Below are 15,975 nucleotides of genomic sequence, written 5' to 3' on the forward strand. Positions count from 1 at the left end.
ATATGTGTGTGTGCATGCACACATGTGTTTGAGAATGTGGAGGGCAGATTTTTCATGTTTTTAGGAAGATTAGCCCTGAGCTAACATCTGCCGCCAGTCACCTCTCTTTGCTGAGGAAGCCTGGACCTGAGCTAACATCCGTGCCCATCTTCCTCTACGTTATATGTGGGACGCCTACCACAGCATGGCATGCCAAGTAGTGTCATGTCCGCACCCGGGATCTGAACCGGCGAACCCCGGGCCACCGAGAAGCAGAACGTGCAAACTTAACTGCTGCACCACTGGGCCGGCCCCTGGAGGGCAGATTTTTGTTGACTTGATTCCTATGTAACAACAAGACCTAAGATTCCTTCCAAACCCCATTTGATCCTAGAGTCAAGTAGTTAGTGGAGCAGATGACAGAAAAAGAGAATGTAGGTTCTGCACACAACCAGCAAATATCTATTTTAGGTTTAAATATTTTGTCCACAAATTATGTAAGAAAATGCGTATGCTAGCTTAGTATAATACGTGTGATGAGAATAGCTTAACATTTGAGATAAAAATAAGTCATTAAGGATCCTAGAGTTAAAGGACTCAGAGTGAAATTCGGGTGCCTGCCTGGTGATCGTGGGTGTCATGGGATAGAGCACCACAGAAAAAGAGATTAACTGCTCATAAAGACAAACTGACAGCAGCCCATGGGAGTGGGAGCCCGCCTCACCTCTACTGCAGCTGAATAAAATTCCTGTGATTTGCCAGAATTACCTCCCTTTCAAAAAAGATTCTGGTCTGATGTAACCATAGGAGTTAGGAGAAATTACCTGAAACCTGGAAACAAGACAAGAGAGTACAGGATTTTTTTCAGTGACATACTGGGACATTTTGATAACAGGTCCACCCTTAGATTATTTAATTCTCTTGGAGAATGTGGTTCTGAATCTCAGTCTTACCTAATGAACTTACTGAATGAATCTTACTGAATGAACATGAACTAATGTTCATATCTTAAAGGCTTTAAATGTATAACTACGTTCATGTGTTGCTTAACAACCAGGTTACATTCCAAGAAATGCATCTTTAGGCGATTTCATTGTTGTGCGAACATCCTAGAGTGTACTTGCACAAACCTAGATGGTATAGCCTGCTACGCACCTAGCCTATGTGGTACTAATCCTGTGGGACCCCTGTTGTGTATGCGGTCTGGTACTGACCGAAAAGTCATCATGGAGCACATCACTGGAGTTCCTCAAAGGTTCTTTGAACTAGCTTTACCATCTTACTGGTCACATAATTAATGAGTTAGCAATCAGTGTACATCTTTTGTATGAAAGACTTGTCTTTAATTTTTTTTTAAATTACCCTTTGGCAGTGTCTATCCTCATTTATTTAGCACAACAGCTTTGAGAAATATTTACGCTATTAATAAATGCATTTTGGAATTCTCTTTCTTTCATTGACGACAGGAGGAAAAGTTTGGTTTTGTTTTTGAAATTACTAGAGTCACTTTTTTTCTTTAGGATGAGTGGACTTCATAAACTGGTTCTCCCATGTGACAGAACTGGTCTCTTCTAGTTAAGACTGGTTAAATCTCACAAGTAGTGCCTACACATTCTGCCCTTCCATAACACAGTTTGACACATCATATGATCCTAATGGCCCTCAGGCACAGACTGTAGATGTTGGCAAGTTCAAGTGTTTGGATTCTCTCAGCCTTTCTTTCCTTCACTTTGGTATCCTTTTTCAACTTTTGTTAAGATCAGAAACTAGTAGGCAGTTCAAGGAAGTGACTTAGTAAGTGTTTGGAACCATGTATTTCTAGAAATTATTAAAGAAGTGTGAGATATTACAGGGGCACCAACATGGGTGAGTTGTTCCCTAGGTGGGAGGCCCAAGGGGGTGGTATTAACAATGTCTTCTAAAGCCATCGTTTTGGTCCTCTGTCCCTGCGAAGCCAGTACACCATCTGGCAGTTAGGCATGATGCCATTTTAACAGATGGGACCAAGTATAGGAGGCTCTGAGACCATGTACTGCTATCAACCATGGTGCTGGACAGGCTTTTCAGTAGAAATACTCAACCAAGTCTTTTTAACCTCATTTTTTAGTTCCTCAGTAAAAGGAGATGATATTTCTTTCTTTAAGTGAGGAAAAGACAAGAAATGGCTTTCTCTTGGGAGTCTGGTGTTATCAGAGTATGAATTGGTGCCAGATCTTGCACATGTCACATTATTCATGCAGCGTTAGCAAACTGGCTCTTTTTTAATATTTCCCTTTCAAAACAGTTTATAACAGCCTGGATTTTAGCCTCATAATTCAGTACGTGTGTGGAATCTTTGGGATGTGATTTAGAAACAAAACAGATTGAGCTACAATTTTCCCCTTTTGAAGTCTTAGAAAGCACTTGAATGAAAGGGAAAAAGCTATCAGTCATTGGCCACTTGGAAAATTTTTAGGGGGCACTTAACTTAGGCATAATGACATCTTATAATTCAAAGGAGTAGGTTACACAATTCTTGCCCTTAAAAAACTTATCAGTTTGTTGAGGAGATAAAAAACATGCCTAAAATGACAACATTTCTTTTTTCATTATAGTAAAAGTAATTAATGATTGGAATAGAGCATGGAAAATACAGACACGTGAAAGAAAAAAAGTCTTTCATAGCCTTATCACCCCAAGTCAATTCCTGCCATACTCCCGGGTGTTCCTCTCCAGTGTTGTTATTGCTGCTCTTTTTTCAGTGAATACTTTTTATTTGGTTCTTGTATTTATGGTCATGTTATATATCCAGTTTTTGATACTACTCTTTCTTAATATGCTATAAAGTAATAAGAAGTTAATATTATAACATTATAATAAGTACTTTGTAAACATTATATTTAAAAACTGTATGATAGTATATCAAGTGAATGCAGCAGAGTTTACAATGTAATTTCTCTTTTTCTGGGCTTTGTGATTGTTTGCAATTGTTTTGTTAATAGAAATAAGGCTTCAGGGGCCAGCCCCATGGCTGAGTGGTTAAGTTCACTTGCTCTGCTTCAGTGGGCCAGGGTTTTGCCGGTTCGGATCCTGGGCACAGACATGGCACCGCTCGTCAAGCCATGCTGAGACAGCGTCCCACATCCCACAACTAGAAAGACTCTCAACTAAAAATATACAACTATATACTGGGGGGCTTTGGGGAGAAAAAGGGAAAAAAAATAAAATCTTTAAAAACAAAACAAAACAAATAAGGCTTCAATATACATCTTTGTAAATAAACTTGTTTGTTGCTTTTAAGATTATACTTTTAGAAAATATCCCCAGAAGTAGACTTTCTGGGTCAAAGGGAATAAATATTTATTAAAGATTCCATACATGATCAGTATGCATTGTTTAATAGTATGGAGCACACATTTTGTTTCAGGCATTATATGAGGCATTTGTAGCCACAATTCTTTCCTTAACATTCATAACTACCATCCTGTGTGGATATTTTAATTCCAATTTAATTGGCAAAGCAACGAAGATACATATGTCATAGAGCCAGTCATGAGTACAAATTCAAGAAATAAAAAGTTTGTCTTTGGCCTCCTAATCCAGTTCGTATTCCACCACACTACCTTGATTCCTTTAGATTGAAGAAATTCAAAGAGGAGTGAACCTACTTCAAAAAGTCAGTAGCATAGTTTAACTGTAGACGAATATTGACGTCCAGCAGGTTTTGATGGCCTTCCTACTTCGACATGTGCAGCCCCAGGTCTTCTGCTTTCCTGAAGGTAATCTTTCCTAGGTTTCCCAAATCCTATCGTCTGACCAGGAATCCTGATGCAGGGAAGGAAGTGTAATCTGTGGCAACAAGTAATTTGCATGCTGCTTGGGGAGCTTACTCTGGTAAATCTTTCTATCTTTCCTCCCAGTGGTTTTGAAATATAAATGTATTATGAGAATGGGAAATCTACAATGGTGAGAATTTGTATATTTCAACTCAAATTGAGTTTATTTTCCGTATGTCAGGTTTTTTAAGAAATCACTTCAGAGGACTCCGTAGTTTATTTTCTCTATTTTAAGCTTTTAAAGAAATCATTTCAGAGGAATATATTTGATAAATTATTTTCATTACTTGTTTTATTTTAGTATGTTTTATGTGTACATGACTCATTTTCCCACCTCATTATAAGTCAAGAATTCCTTGAAGTCAAGAATTAGATCTCATACACAAGTCTCTCTATATAAGAATCACTACAAAATGCCCATAAAATGGCATGAATTATTTATATGTTATAAATTACCTTTCTCTGGACAGAAGGACAGATAAAATGTTGTTCCACTAGAGTCTTCACTGAAGTATTCTGATATCAAATGCAGTTGTTTTTGTCATGTTTGCGCTCCTCCAAAAAATCATCAGGATACATAAATATTCAAATATATTTTTGTAAAGAAGTATTACAGATAATATATATTTGTAGTAATTCATAATTTTTCTGCTTCATGGGATTTACACCACCCTTGGACATCTTATAGCATAAATCTGGTATTTTGATAACACTCAGAGGGCCAGCTGTCATGAGTTTGCTGAATTATTTTGTTTGGGAGCATTTTATGTATATTTATAATTTATTTCACAGACCAATCTGTTGAAAAGTGCTATTGATGCTAGAATATTACTGTACCAAAACACACCATGGTAAAAGATAATTCTGCAAATAAAATATATATTTCGATCTTTTATTTCAATTATAGAAATAATATGGACCAAGAAATACATTAAGTGTGTATTGATAGATCAGAGATTCTATTGGAAATAAAATGAAATAAAAAAATATCTATTTCTCAAGCGGGATGAGTTTATACTGCTAATTACTCTTCTATGACAGAAATAGCCACAAGCTTCAATTTTTAGTGGGCTTGATAGAATAGTTCCCTATCATTCCATTTTTTTTTTTTAATTAACAAGAAATATACTTTTGCTATTGGGAAAGATTTTTGCTCACATTCTTGTTATTGAAAGTAAAATTTGGAATGTAGGTTTCACTCTAAATGTTTCAGGATACTGAAAAATATAGGAGAAAGCACGATAACGTGTTCTTTAAGAAAAAAAGATGAAGCGTAAATACTAATAAAGAAGGGCATGCACAATGCATTAATATATACACACCCTCTATCAATGTCACATTCATTCTTAATTGCATACCAAGAGTCACTGACGAGTGCGGAAAAGTCAAATGAGAAGCTTGTTCAAACAGTAGTGATCTTCTTTGTTACAACCCCCTTCTAGCACCTGTTCATATAAACCTAATATAAGGATATTTTTAGTCATATTTATAAATGCTGTTGTTATTTTCTATGGTCTTTAGTGATAAATCTGAGCATATTCTTCAAATGTCACCCTAGAAATCCTAGAGAAACTTTTATATATGTACACCCCACCACATGGATAAGAGTTGTCGCAGTTCATGATAGAAATACAAGCAAGCAAGCAAGAAATAAATTTTTTAAAATCCCAAACTAGAAACAACTGCAATATACATTTACAATGGAAAGATAAAAATGTAAATCATGGTATTTCTTTTGTGTGTGTGTGAGGAAGATTGACCCTGAGCTAATGTCTGTTGCCAATCTTCCTCTTTTTTTTTTTCCCTTTCCCAAAGTCCCAGTACATAGTAGTATATCCTAGTTATAGATCATTCTAGTTCTTCTATGTGGGATGCCACCACAGCATGGCTTGGTGAGCGGTGTGCAGGTCCACGCCCGGGATCAGAACCAGCAAATCCTGGGCCACCAAAGTGGGGCACACAAACTTAACCACTCAGCCATGGGGCTGGCCCCAAACATGGTATTGCAAAGAAAACTATACAAAGAAATGAAATGAAAAGAAATGAGCCACAATTATAAACATTAACACGGATAAATCTGAAAACTTATATTTGCATGACGAGCAAGTCATAAAGAATACACAGAATGAATCTATTCATATAAACTTGGAAAATAGTAATACTAAGAAAATGGTAAAAATAGTTACAAAATTAGAATTGTTAACTCTAATTCAGGATATCAGTTAGGGGAAATTAAGGAAATGCAGTAGGAGAGTATAACACAGGGATGTTCTAAAATATATTTAGACATTTTTCTAAGGTTCTGTTATGGGGACATATGAGTTCATTTTGTTATTATTTGTTATATATGTTTTATAGAATTTCAGTATGTATAATACTTCGAAAATAAGCAAAATTTTTAAATTTTTTATTAAAATAAATTATAACAAATGTTTGAGTGTAATATTGTTATTTAGAACAATAAATAATATAAAGGCATATGTATCATGAGAAATTTTCCAGAATGCTAGGCTTAGATGCAGAGGACCCAGATTGAAATTCCGCCGCTTCCACTGACTGTAAAAGCTTTGGCAAATTGTTTAAACTTACTAATATCAATGTTCTCATTTTTAACCTAAGAATAATTCACAAGTATATCGCTTTGTGATAGAATTGTTGTCAGGTTCAAATGAGCTATTGAATGTAATGGGCCCACATATAGTTCAAATTTATAGGTTGAAAAATTTTAAATATATACATTTTAACTTGCAGACTATAAGTTATATAGTTAAATTCTATAATATTGGAGACAATGTTTGCAAACTTTTGGATAAAATTTCAAATGTAAGTCACAGTATGTCTTGAACTTTCAGCAACTGCATTTATTTCTAAAATTCTCAAGTGTCAAATGCAAGTGAGTCTTTGTTGATTAATAAGTAATGGCTATTCACCACAAAACTTCCACAGTGTCAATTATGAAACTCAGGCCAAAGCAAATGTCCTAGAATTATAGCTAATCAATATACCTAATGGCTGTTTTGCTGAAGATCAATTTTTTATAAACTGCTTCACTAGGGATCAATTTTCAAAAACACTGATTCACTGAATTGGCTAAATATTCCAATTTGCTACTGACTTGTCTTGATAAATGTTAATATTTTAATCATAAGATTATTTACATGAATATTATAGCATTATTTTAAGGAATGTTCAATTTATTGAAAATTAGCTAACAAGTGCTTTAATCCTCTTGAATTATGGTATATTATTTTTCCTAATAAGTATATTTCAAATTATATAGACTAATCTTGAATATTCAAGAGGTGAACATAATATTTATTCAATAAAAATAAATGTTAAAAATTTTTTAAATGCTTCTTAAAATAAGATGAATTAGGTAAATTTGGTAAATTGGTTATTTACTAAATAGAAACTTTGGAGACTCATTTTTTGGTGAGTTAGCTTGCTTCTTTATGGCAGAACTAGAATGAATTCATTATATTTTATAGCAGGAGAGAAAGATCTGGAAAGGAAATCAGTATGTGGAAGAGAGGGGTTATAGATAAAGAACATTTGAAAGATTTAATTGAATGGATATTGAGCTAACACACAGATTGGATTGTCAACCAGACTCACACAAATCAGAGGTTTTAGCCAGTAACAAGCTTTACTGATAATTTCAAGGGCACAGGTAATCATACCAGCTCTAGATGAAGTGGAGAGAATGAAACATTCCATAATGTTCCCTGGGTCCTTCCTTCTGACAGTGGATGTGTACATCTGGCCCAGAATAATAGATGAAGTCTCTAAGTGAGGTTTGTAGACTTTCTCACATAGCAGAAAATGTTTGCTATGAAACATCTCCATTTTATACCCCAGAGAGTTGTTTAGTTTATATAGCATTCTTCAGGGTGCCAGGCTTCAAAATCTGTAGATTCTGGGCTTATTTACTACAGGTAATCCTTTAGCCAAGGATATCTTACAAAGGGCATTCTATAGGTTAGGTCTTTTCCTCCCAGCAAATCTCATTAGTATACATGTAGGTGCAGTTGACAGGCCTCAACCCCAATCTTGGCTTTCTTTCCTTTATACTGGGGGTTTCCCACTGGAAAGGGAGGAAATGATGATAGCCAGCTGCTTGACTCTTTCCTCTCAGAAATTTGGGTGAATTTAAAGATAGATTTATTACAAAATATGCAAAAGAAAATGGAAAATCAAGACTATTAGAAACTCAAGAAAGATGTAAGAAAGGCAATGAAACTTGTAATGATTCACAGTTCTTCAGAGAAAACATATTTATGTAGTCCTAAAAATGTAACCACATTTATAAAATTTAGTCATGATTATAGAAAAGAATGTAAATGTGTAAATATATATGACATCATTTTGGAAGTTAAATAGTTAAGTGAGCTGAAAGAAGTAGTATGGATGACAAACTTTTTATCTTACAAAGTAGTCAAAAGCTACTCTCCATGTTGATAAGATAAAGAATAAAAGAATTAGTATACTATTTTAAGATATAAGGTTAATCAATTTTAAACTAAAAATAGTGGTAAAACTCAACTGAGAGGACTGATGGGGTGGGAGAGAGAAGGAGAGATGGCATAAGTCAGTCAAGTCTTCATATGTCACAACAGTACGTCAAAAGAGAAATGTCACACTAGGACAATAGTTGCAACATATATAAGCACATAGAATAATTTTATTGGTATTCAAGAGACATCCACAAACCAATAAGAAAGAATAAAATTCCAACTATATAGAGAAATGGGGAAAGAATATAAACAGGCAGCTTATCCAAAATTTTTTTCAAATAAAAAACTAAAAATTGCCAAAAGCAAATGATGCTCAATTTTATCCATACCTTTCTAAAGGCTTAAGAGGTAAGTCAATGAAATAACATTTTTTTTAACCTATCAGATTGGCAAAGACAAAATATAGTGATAGTTGTTGTTGCAGAAGATCTTGGGAAATAAAAACTTTCCTAAACATTGGCATGACTATAAATTTATATACATTTTTAAATAAACATTTTATTTTTAGAACAATTTTAGATTTTCTGAAAAATTGTGAAGATAACGCCAAGCTCCTATTTACTCCACACCCAGTTTCTCCAATTGTTAACTTATGTTAATGTAGTATATTTGTTACAGTTAATGAATTAATATTAGTATGTTAAGTCCATACTTCATTCATATTTCCTTAATTTTTACCTAAGTCCTTTTGCTCTTCCAGGATCCCAACCAGGCTATCACGTTACATTTATTCATCACATCTCCTTAGGCTCCTCTTGGATTTGAGGGTTTCTCAGACTTTCCTTACTTTTGATGGCTTTAAGAGTTTTGAAGAGTACTAGTCAGGTATTTTGTAGAATGCTCCTCAAATGGCATTTGTTTGATGTGTCTCTCATGACCAGACTTATGTTAGAAGGGAGACCACAGGACAAGTGCCATTTTCAACACATCACATCAAGGGTACATACTAGGAGCATAACTTGTCACTGTTGCTGTTGACCTGTCACGTTTCTCCACTGTGAGATTACTTTTTCTCTCCATTTCCATACTGTACTCTGGAAAAAAGTCACTATGTGCAGCTCACACTTAAGGACTTGGGAATTATGCCCCACCTCCTTGATAGAAAATCTACATAAATCACTTGCAATTCCTTTATATTCTTTGTATTTTTGTATTCTTTTGAAGTTTTACCTTTTCAAGAATGTCATGTAGGTGGAATGATACAATATATAGCCTTTTCAGATTAGCTTTTTTAGCTTAGAAATATGCATTTAAGATTCATCCACGTCTTTTTGTGGCTTGATAGCTCATTTATTTTTGTCTCTTGCGTGACAGTTTGTTTATCCATTCACATATGAAAAGACACATTGGTTGCTTCCAGTTTTTGTCATTTCAAAACCAAAAATGCTATAAACATTCACACGTAGGTTTTTGTGTGGACATAAATTCATGAGTTTTCAAATTAGTTAGGTAAATGCCTAGGAACACAATCGTTGTGCCACATGGTAAGACAGTGTTTGACTTTGTAAGAAGCTGTCAAATTGTCTTCCAAAGTGGTTGTACCATTTTGCATTTCCATCAGCAATGAATTAGAGTGCCCATGGCTCTGCTTCTTTACTAGCAAGTGGTGTTGCCAGTTTTTCTGGATTTTAGCTGTTCTAATAGGTAGATAGTGGTATAAAGAGGACAATTTGGTACTCGTTCCGAAAATTCAAAATGTGAATGCTGTTTGAGACATCTAGGGATTTATCCAGTAGATATGCTTGCAAGCATGTATAAATATATTTATAAGTATGCTTATAAAGCAAGTCATAGCACTCTATGCAGAGTAGGATCTATTTGCATAAAAATGATGTGTATGTACATGGACAGAACATATCTGTAGGAGTGTACACGAAATCATTACCAGTGGTTTCCTCTGGAGCAAGAAATGGAGATGATTTAAGTTGGAGTTGTGATGAGGACAGCAGCAAAAAAAAAAGGAGACCAGTTACTTATTACTTTATACCTGCCTGCAGCGTTTCAATTCAATGATAATATATCATCTTTTTAATAAAAAGATTAAAATGCTTTACGTTGGCTATAACTTCTAAAAAATGAAAACTTCTTCCTAAGATCTGAAAAATAAGGATTGAGACTATTTCAAACAAAATAATTCTCCTTTTGCATTTAAAAAATTAAGTTGAATTGTGCTCAATAAAATTCATGTTAAAGTGATATATGGACAATATTCTTAAAGCTTATAGCATCTTTCTAGCTTCTGAGATTCTCTCACCTTTTTTCAGAAGCCCCTTCCAATATCTGTGGCAATCCCCAAATCAGAGCTGTCATTTTAGAGTTTGGAAAGCACATGAAGACTGTTGGATGAATATGCAGATAAGCTTAGAAAAGCCTGACCCAATATCTGTGCAAAGAATTCAGTATGAATTACTTCATAAGAAAATAGATTTGGGAGGTCTCTTTCAAGAAACATAAAAAAGTGCAATCCATTAAGGAAACTTCAGACCACATCAATCAGTCATCTATCTGGCAAATGGATGTATTCATGTATTTTTAATGAAGGTTAAATATACAAGGATTCACTGATTTCCACTTTTCAGATGAGCTCAACATATTTAATTCTTGGTTTACTGTACTGACTCTCCCATTCAAGCCAATTATAAGAGAAACCAGCCAAAGGTAAAAGGTTAGGTCTCAGAGGGAGTTAATGAGTTTCTTTTTAAAAAACCTCAGAATTTCAGTTAGTAGTAAATACTAACATAGAGCGAGCATCTCAACATCCTGGCGGGTGCAACCAGCAGCAGCCCTTACTGAGTTCTGGAAGTCACTGACACAGGTAGGGCAATTCAAATTATTCCAGCTAGAAGCTGCACGCTGATTCCAACACAGCATACTATTTATGTGTTGCAGTACTCATAAAAAGTGGGACTTTGTATGTGAGAATAACGCTAAAATTTTTTAAATAATGAGTAAATATTCTCAAATAAATGAGCAACGGCTACTTTTTCCCCCTTTTTGCCACAATTTTTCTGAGAAATGTGGCTTTTCGAGTTGCAGCAGTGACTAATAAATCTGATGATATGAAAATGTCATTGTTACAGGCTGAATTGTGTGCCCTCAAAATTCATATGTTGTGGCCCTTGTCCCCAGTACCTCAGAGTGACTGTATTCAGCGTTAGGGCCTTTAAAGAGGTAATTAAGTTAAATGAGGCTGTTAGAGTGGACCCTAATCCTGTCTGACCGGTACCCTTATAACAAGAAGAGATTAGGACGTACAAGGAGACACCAGGGGCACGTGCACACACACACACACACAAGAGACCGTGTAAGGACAGAGTGAGAAGGCTGCCATCTGAAAGCCTAAGAGAGAAACCTCGTAACGAAACCAACCCTTTTGGCACCTTGATCTTGGACTTCCAGCCTCTAGAACTCTGAGAAAGTAAATTTCTCTTGGTTAAGCTCCCCAGTCTGTGGTACTTTGTCATGGCAACACTAACAAACTAATACTTTCCCACAGTGTGCAAGGTTCTAGTTGAGGGTCAGAGGAAAGTATTTCCTTGTAAAAGCCTAAGAATAAAATGTATTTTAGAAGAACATTTTCAAGACACTACAGGTGATAAGAAAGCAAGACTGACTTGTTACCCTGGACCCTTGTGAGGGAGAAGGGAAGCGATTCATTGTGTGGGGTGGGGGATGAGGGATGAGGGATGAGGGCAGGGGCACCTCAACTTGCAGACCCTTGTGTACTGGGCATGCACTGTCCTGCCCGTGACAGCCACACAAAGAGAAATCGAAGCCCAACCACCTCCACAGAGAGTGCCAGAGCCAATAATGGTAAGTTCCAAAAAACACAAGTCTATGAATAACTCAGCAAAGGCCTCTTATCATGATACTTTCTAACTATAATTTCCACCATGAAGGCTCCACATAATTTCAATGTCTGAGGTTTAATACTCACAGAAAGCATCTGAGAAATAAGGAGCATGTTCTCTTAGTCAGCCTTTTCCTAAGCAGTTTATAGTTTTGATATCTGACTTTCTCACGTTCAAAATTTTCATTGTATTAAATGACTTCAGTCATCATCTAGGTAGATTTTAAATTAAGAAAAAATATTTTTTTCCTTCCAAATGCTAGAATCTTTATTGTCCATGGAACTAAACTAAGAGGGGAACAAATTACTTAGAAATGAGACTGTGGGTAGAAAGACTAAAGTAGAAGCCACACATGGATTAACCCATGGAGCACAATTACAGAGCAGGCTTCAGTCAACTGTTGGAGAATGTAGGCATGAAAGGCTACTTGCCAGCTTATCTCTAAGTCCATTTAGGGAGGAGGCCATGTCCTCCAGTTTCAGCACAAAATGCCTACCAGTGCTGACCAGCTTGAGATCTTGATTGAGTTCAGAGTAGGGAAGGGGTGATGGAACCAGAGAAACACGGCTGTAAATTACTTTTAGAATAGTAAAATGTTTTACCTTAGCTAAGGCACTTCTGTACTACTATAAGTAATGTGAATTGTCTCTTTAAAGACACACATCCAATGCCAAAAGAGAACGGAGTCAAGGACAGATGCACGGAGGTATAAAAGGAGGCTGATTGCCTTGCTCGTCTCTTTACCCCCAACTCTTTCCTCTGCTCATCATCTCCAGCCACTGTGCTTTCCTCGTTGTGAATCAAATATGTCAATCATGACTTGGAGCCTTTGCCCTTGCTGTTCCCACTGCCTGGGGCACTCTTCCCGTAGATATTCCCAGAGCTCATTTTCTCACCTCCTACAGATCTTTTGCTTCTCCAGGGGTCTTCCTCGCCTACCTTATTTGACATTGTATCCTTCCAGGATCCCCTGTCCCTCATCCCTGACTTATTTCCTCCATAGCACTTAGTACCTTCTAATATAAAATAATAAGAGAACATAAGATAATACAAGTTTATTTTTAGGCCTGTCCTTCCCCATGTGATAGAAGGCTCCAGGGATGTTTGGCTGTTGAGCTCAACGCTATATCCCCAACCCCAAGCACATTGCCTGATGAATAACAGGCCCTTGGTAAATATTTGCTAAATGAATGTTCTAATCAGCAAGCACTTGATTGTGAGATTTTGGATAGTAGGGTGTTCTTAGTGGGAAGGAACTTGTGCCTAAATAAGATTCAGCACGTAAAACACAGGCAATAGTTTTCAGGTCTTGGAGCAGACAAACTTGTATTTGAGTCATACTTAGCCTAAAGCAAAACAAACCGTCTCTGAGTCTCTGTTTCTTCTTATGTAAGACAGCTTTATTTATCATTAATTTATGGATTTCTATCAGGATTAATGAGGTAACAAATGCACCGTCAAAAGTGGTTTGCTCAGGATTCAAAAATAGAGGTCATTATTACAATTAATATTAATAATGTATCTGGCTAAGAATCATTTGTTGATGTCATGATTTTGGCTCTTCCCAAACAATCTCTTTTGTTGATTTTAGAAGTCCTGAGTTGCAGAGTTTATTAATCTGGAAAGACAGAGTGGTGCCAATCATCAGGAAGGCTCCTTGCAGCATCCAGCCAAGGACCACTATATAATGAGCACCACGATAAAGACTTTAGACCAAGGACCCCTGCTCACGGCCTGTCCTCTGTGCATGTGTTCAAACGTTTACAAAGTGTGACACTGGGAAACCTTACAATTTCGGATTGGTTGTGGTCTGCTTCGCCTTTCAACCCCCTGCTTCTTACCGGCACTGAGAAAGGGTTACTTTCTTTCTCAGACCTAGATGCCTGCAGAAGCATCAGCCAGACGACAGCTCCGTCTTCCTGCCTGAGAGCAGGCAGGTTCCCAGCACTCTCTGAGGTAGAAGTCAGTCACTAGAGCTGCCAAATCTTCGGACTGTGGAGTAATTAAGCTTCCAAGTCCTGCTTGACTACAGTCAACAAATATCTGGCTTATTATCAATAACATTCTTAAGGAAGTAGATGACAATGTCGGTAGGAATTTAAAAAATATAGTTGGTGGTAAAAACCCTTCCTTTGGAAACAAGCACAATCCCACTGATCCTAAGTTACTCAGGCAGCCTAGGACACTGTGTGCCACTGTACTGAAACTGCCCTTTGACAAAATTGGCACTCTCACCTGGCAGTCTCACCTAGCAGTCAAATGTGAAATCTTTTGGGTCATGCAGCTGCTTTGGAATTTCTCCCACATACCCATACATCTCTTGACCTTGAGAAAACATTTCCTGATATCCAGGAACTTTTCCATTGTTCCTTGCGATGTTCCCCAAAGGACGCATAAGGCTTTCCTAGACCTCTGGACGCCCATATAAACTCCCCCCAACTAAGTGCTGGCAGATCAGAAGGGAGCTGCATTCACTGGGGACTGTGATTTGAACACTTGTTCCACAGACTTTTTGCTTTTCTAAAATTTTGGGGTGAAGAAAGGGCCTGAGAATCTTCCTAGATTGAGTGGAAGTTTTGTGCATGGAGTTCCTGCTCTGTCATCATAGCCATGTTGTGAATATAACATTGTCCCTAATGCTTTCTGGCTGAGGAGCTAACTGCTGCAATTAGAGTTACATTTTATGTGAACCCGGAGGAATTACATAACCCGTGGTAATTACCTTTCTCCTGTCAGCCAACTCCTTCTTCAAGTTCAGCATTCTTGAAGACACACAAATGCTGTGATCTGATACAATGTTATCACTTGCCAGCTCTAAACAAGTCATTTTTCCCACCGTATGTTCTTGAACATTCACTCTATGAGACGCCCCGTGAGAAAGGTTTGCTAAGACCAAGTGACTTTAGAAATTCTGGATAATGTAACCCCCTTTTGTAGACTTGTCTACACTTGCACATTAAATGACCCGAAAAGGGCTACCAAAAGTAAACTTTTCACGTGACTTATTCTGGCATTTGCCAAATTTATTTGACCACAATTCCCTTTTTCTTTTGTTAAAGCTAGTAAGATTCTGCAGAACTAGCAAATATTCCAGGAACCTCAGCTTGGACGACTGTTCTAAATACAGGAAACATAAGTAAATATTGTTCAGAGGTTAAAGTTTGTCTGGACTGCGGCCTTTAGTTTTTTGGTCACCCCCAAACGAGATTCTTTTCATCAGGTGTCTGCAAACCTTTTCTGTTAAGGGACATGCAGTAAATATTTTAGACTTTGTGCCATATATGGGTTCTGTCAAAGCTACTCAACTCTGACATTGTAGTGTGAAATTAGTCACAGGCAATATCTAAACAATTAGATATTTGGGTGGGTGTGGCTGTGTCCAATAAAACTTTATTTTAAAAAACAGGTGGCAGCCTCAGTCTGCGCCAGGGACTGTAGTTTGCAAGCCCCTGTTTAAGAGTGAGGCAAGCACCTCTTATTCACAATTCTGTGATCTGATACCTTGAAAGTACATGTAAGATGAAAAAGGTCGTGATGATTTTGTTCTAGAGCCAAGTTGGTCTACTTTAACCCTCAGGAGGCTGGAAGTTAATTCACTTAGGTCAGTATCTAAAATCCTTTTGGCGATCACAACCAAGATGAACTGGCATCCTCAGAGAAGATCCAGAACTTGTCTGCTCTTTGCAACTAAGAGAATGAGGTATAAGGTAATTGCCCCACTGCCTTGATATTTTGCTTTAATTCTTTCAAATGGCCAATTAGCAATTTCCAAGTAAAAAGAGAGGCAATTGACCAGCAGGACTCCCAACTTTCTTT

The sequence above is a fragment of the Equus przewalskii genome, chromosome 17, assembly GCF_037783145.1.
Source record: "Equus przewalskii isolate Varuska chromosome 17, EquPr2, whole genome shotgun sequence".
Lineage (NCBI taxonomy): Eukaryota > Metazoa > Chordata > Mammalia > Perissodactyla > Equidae > Equus > Equus przewalskii.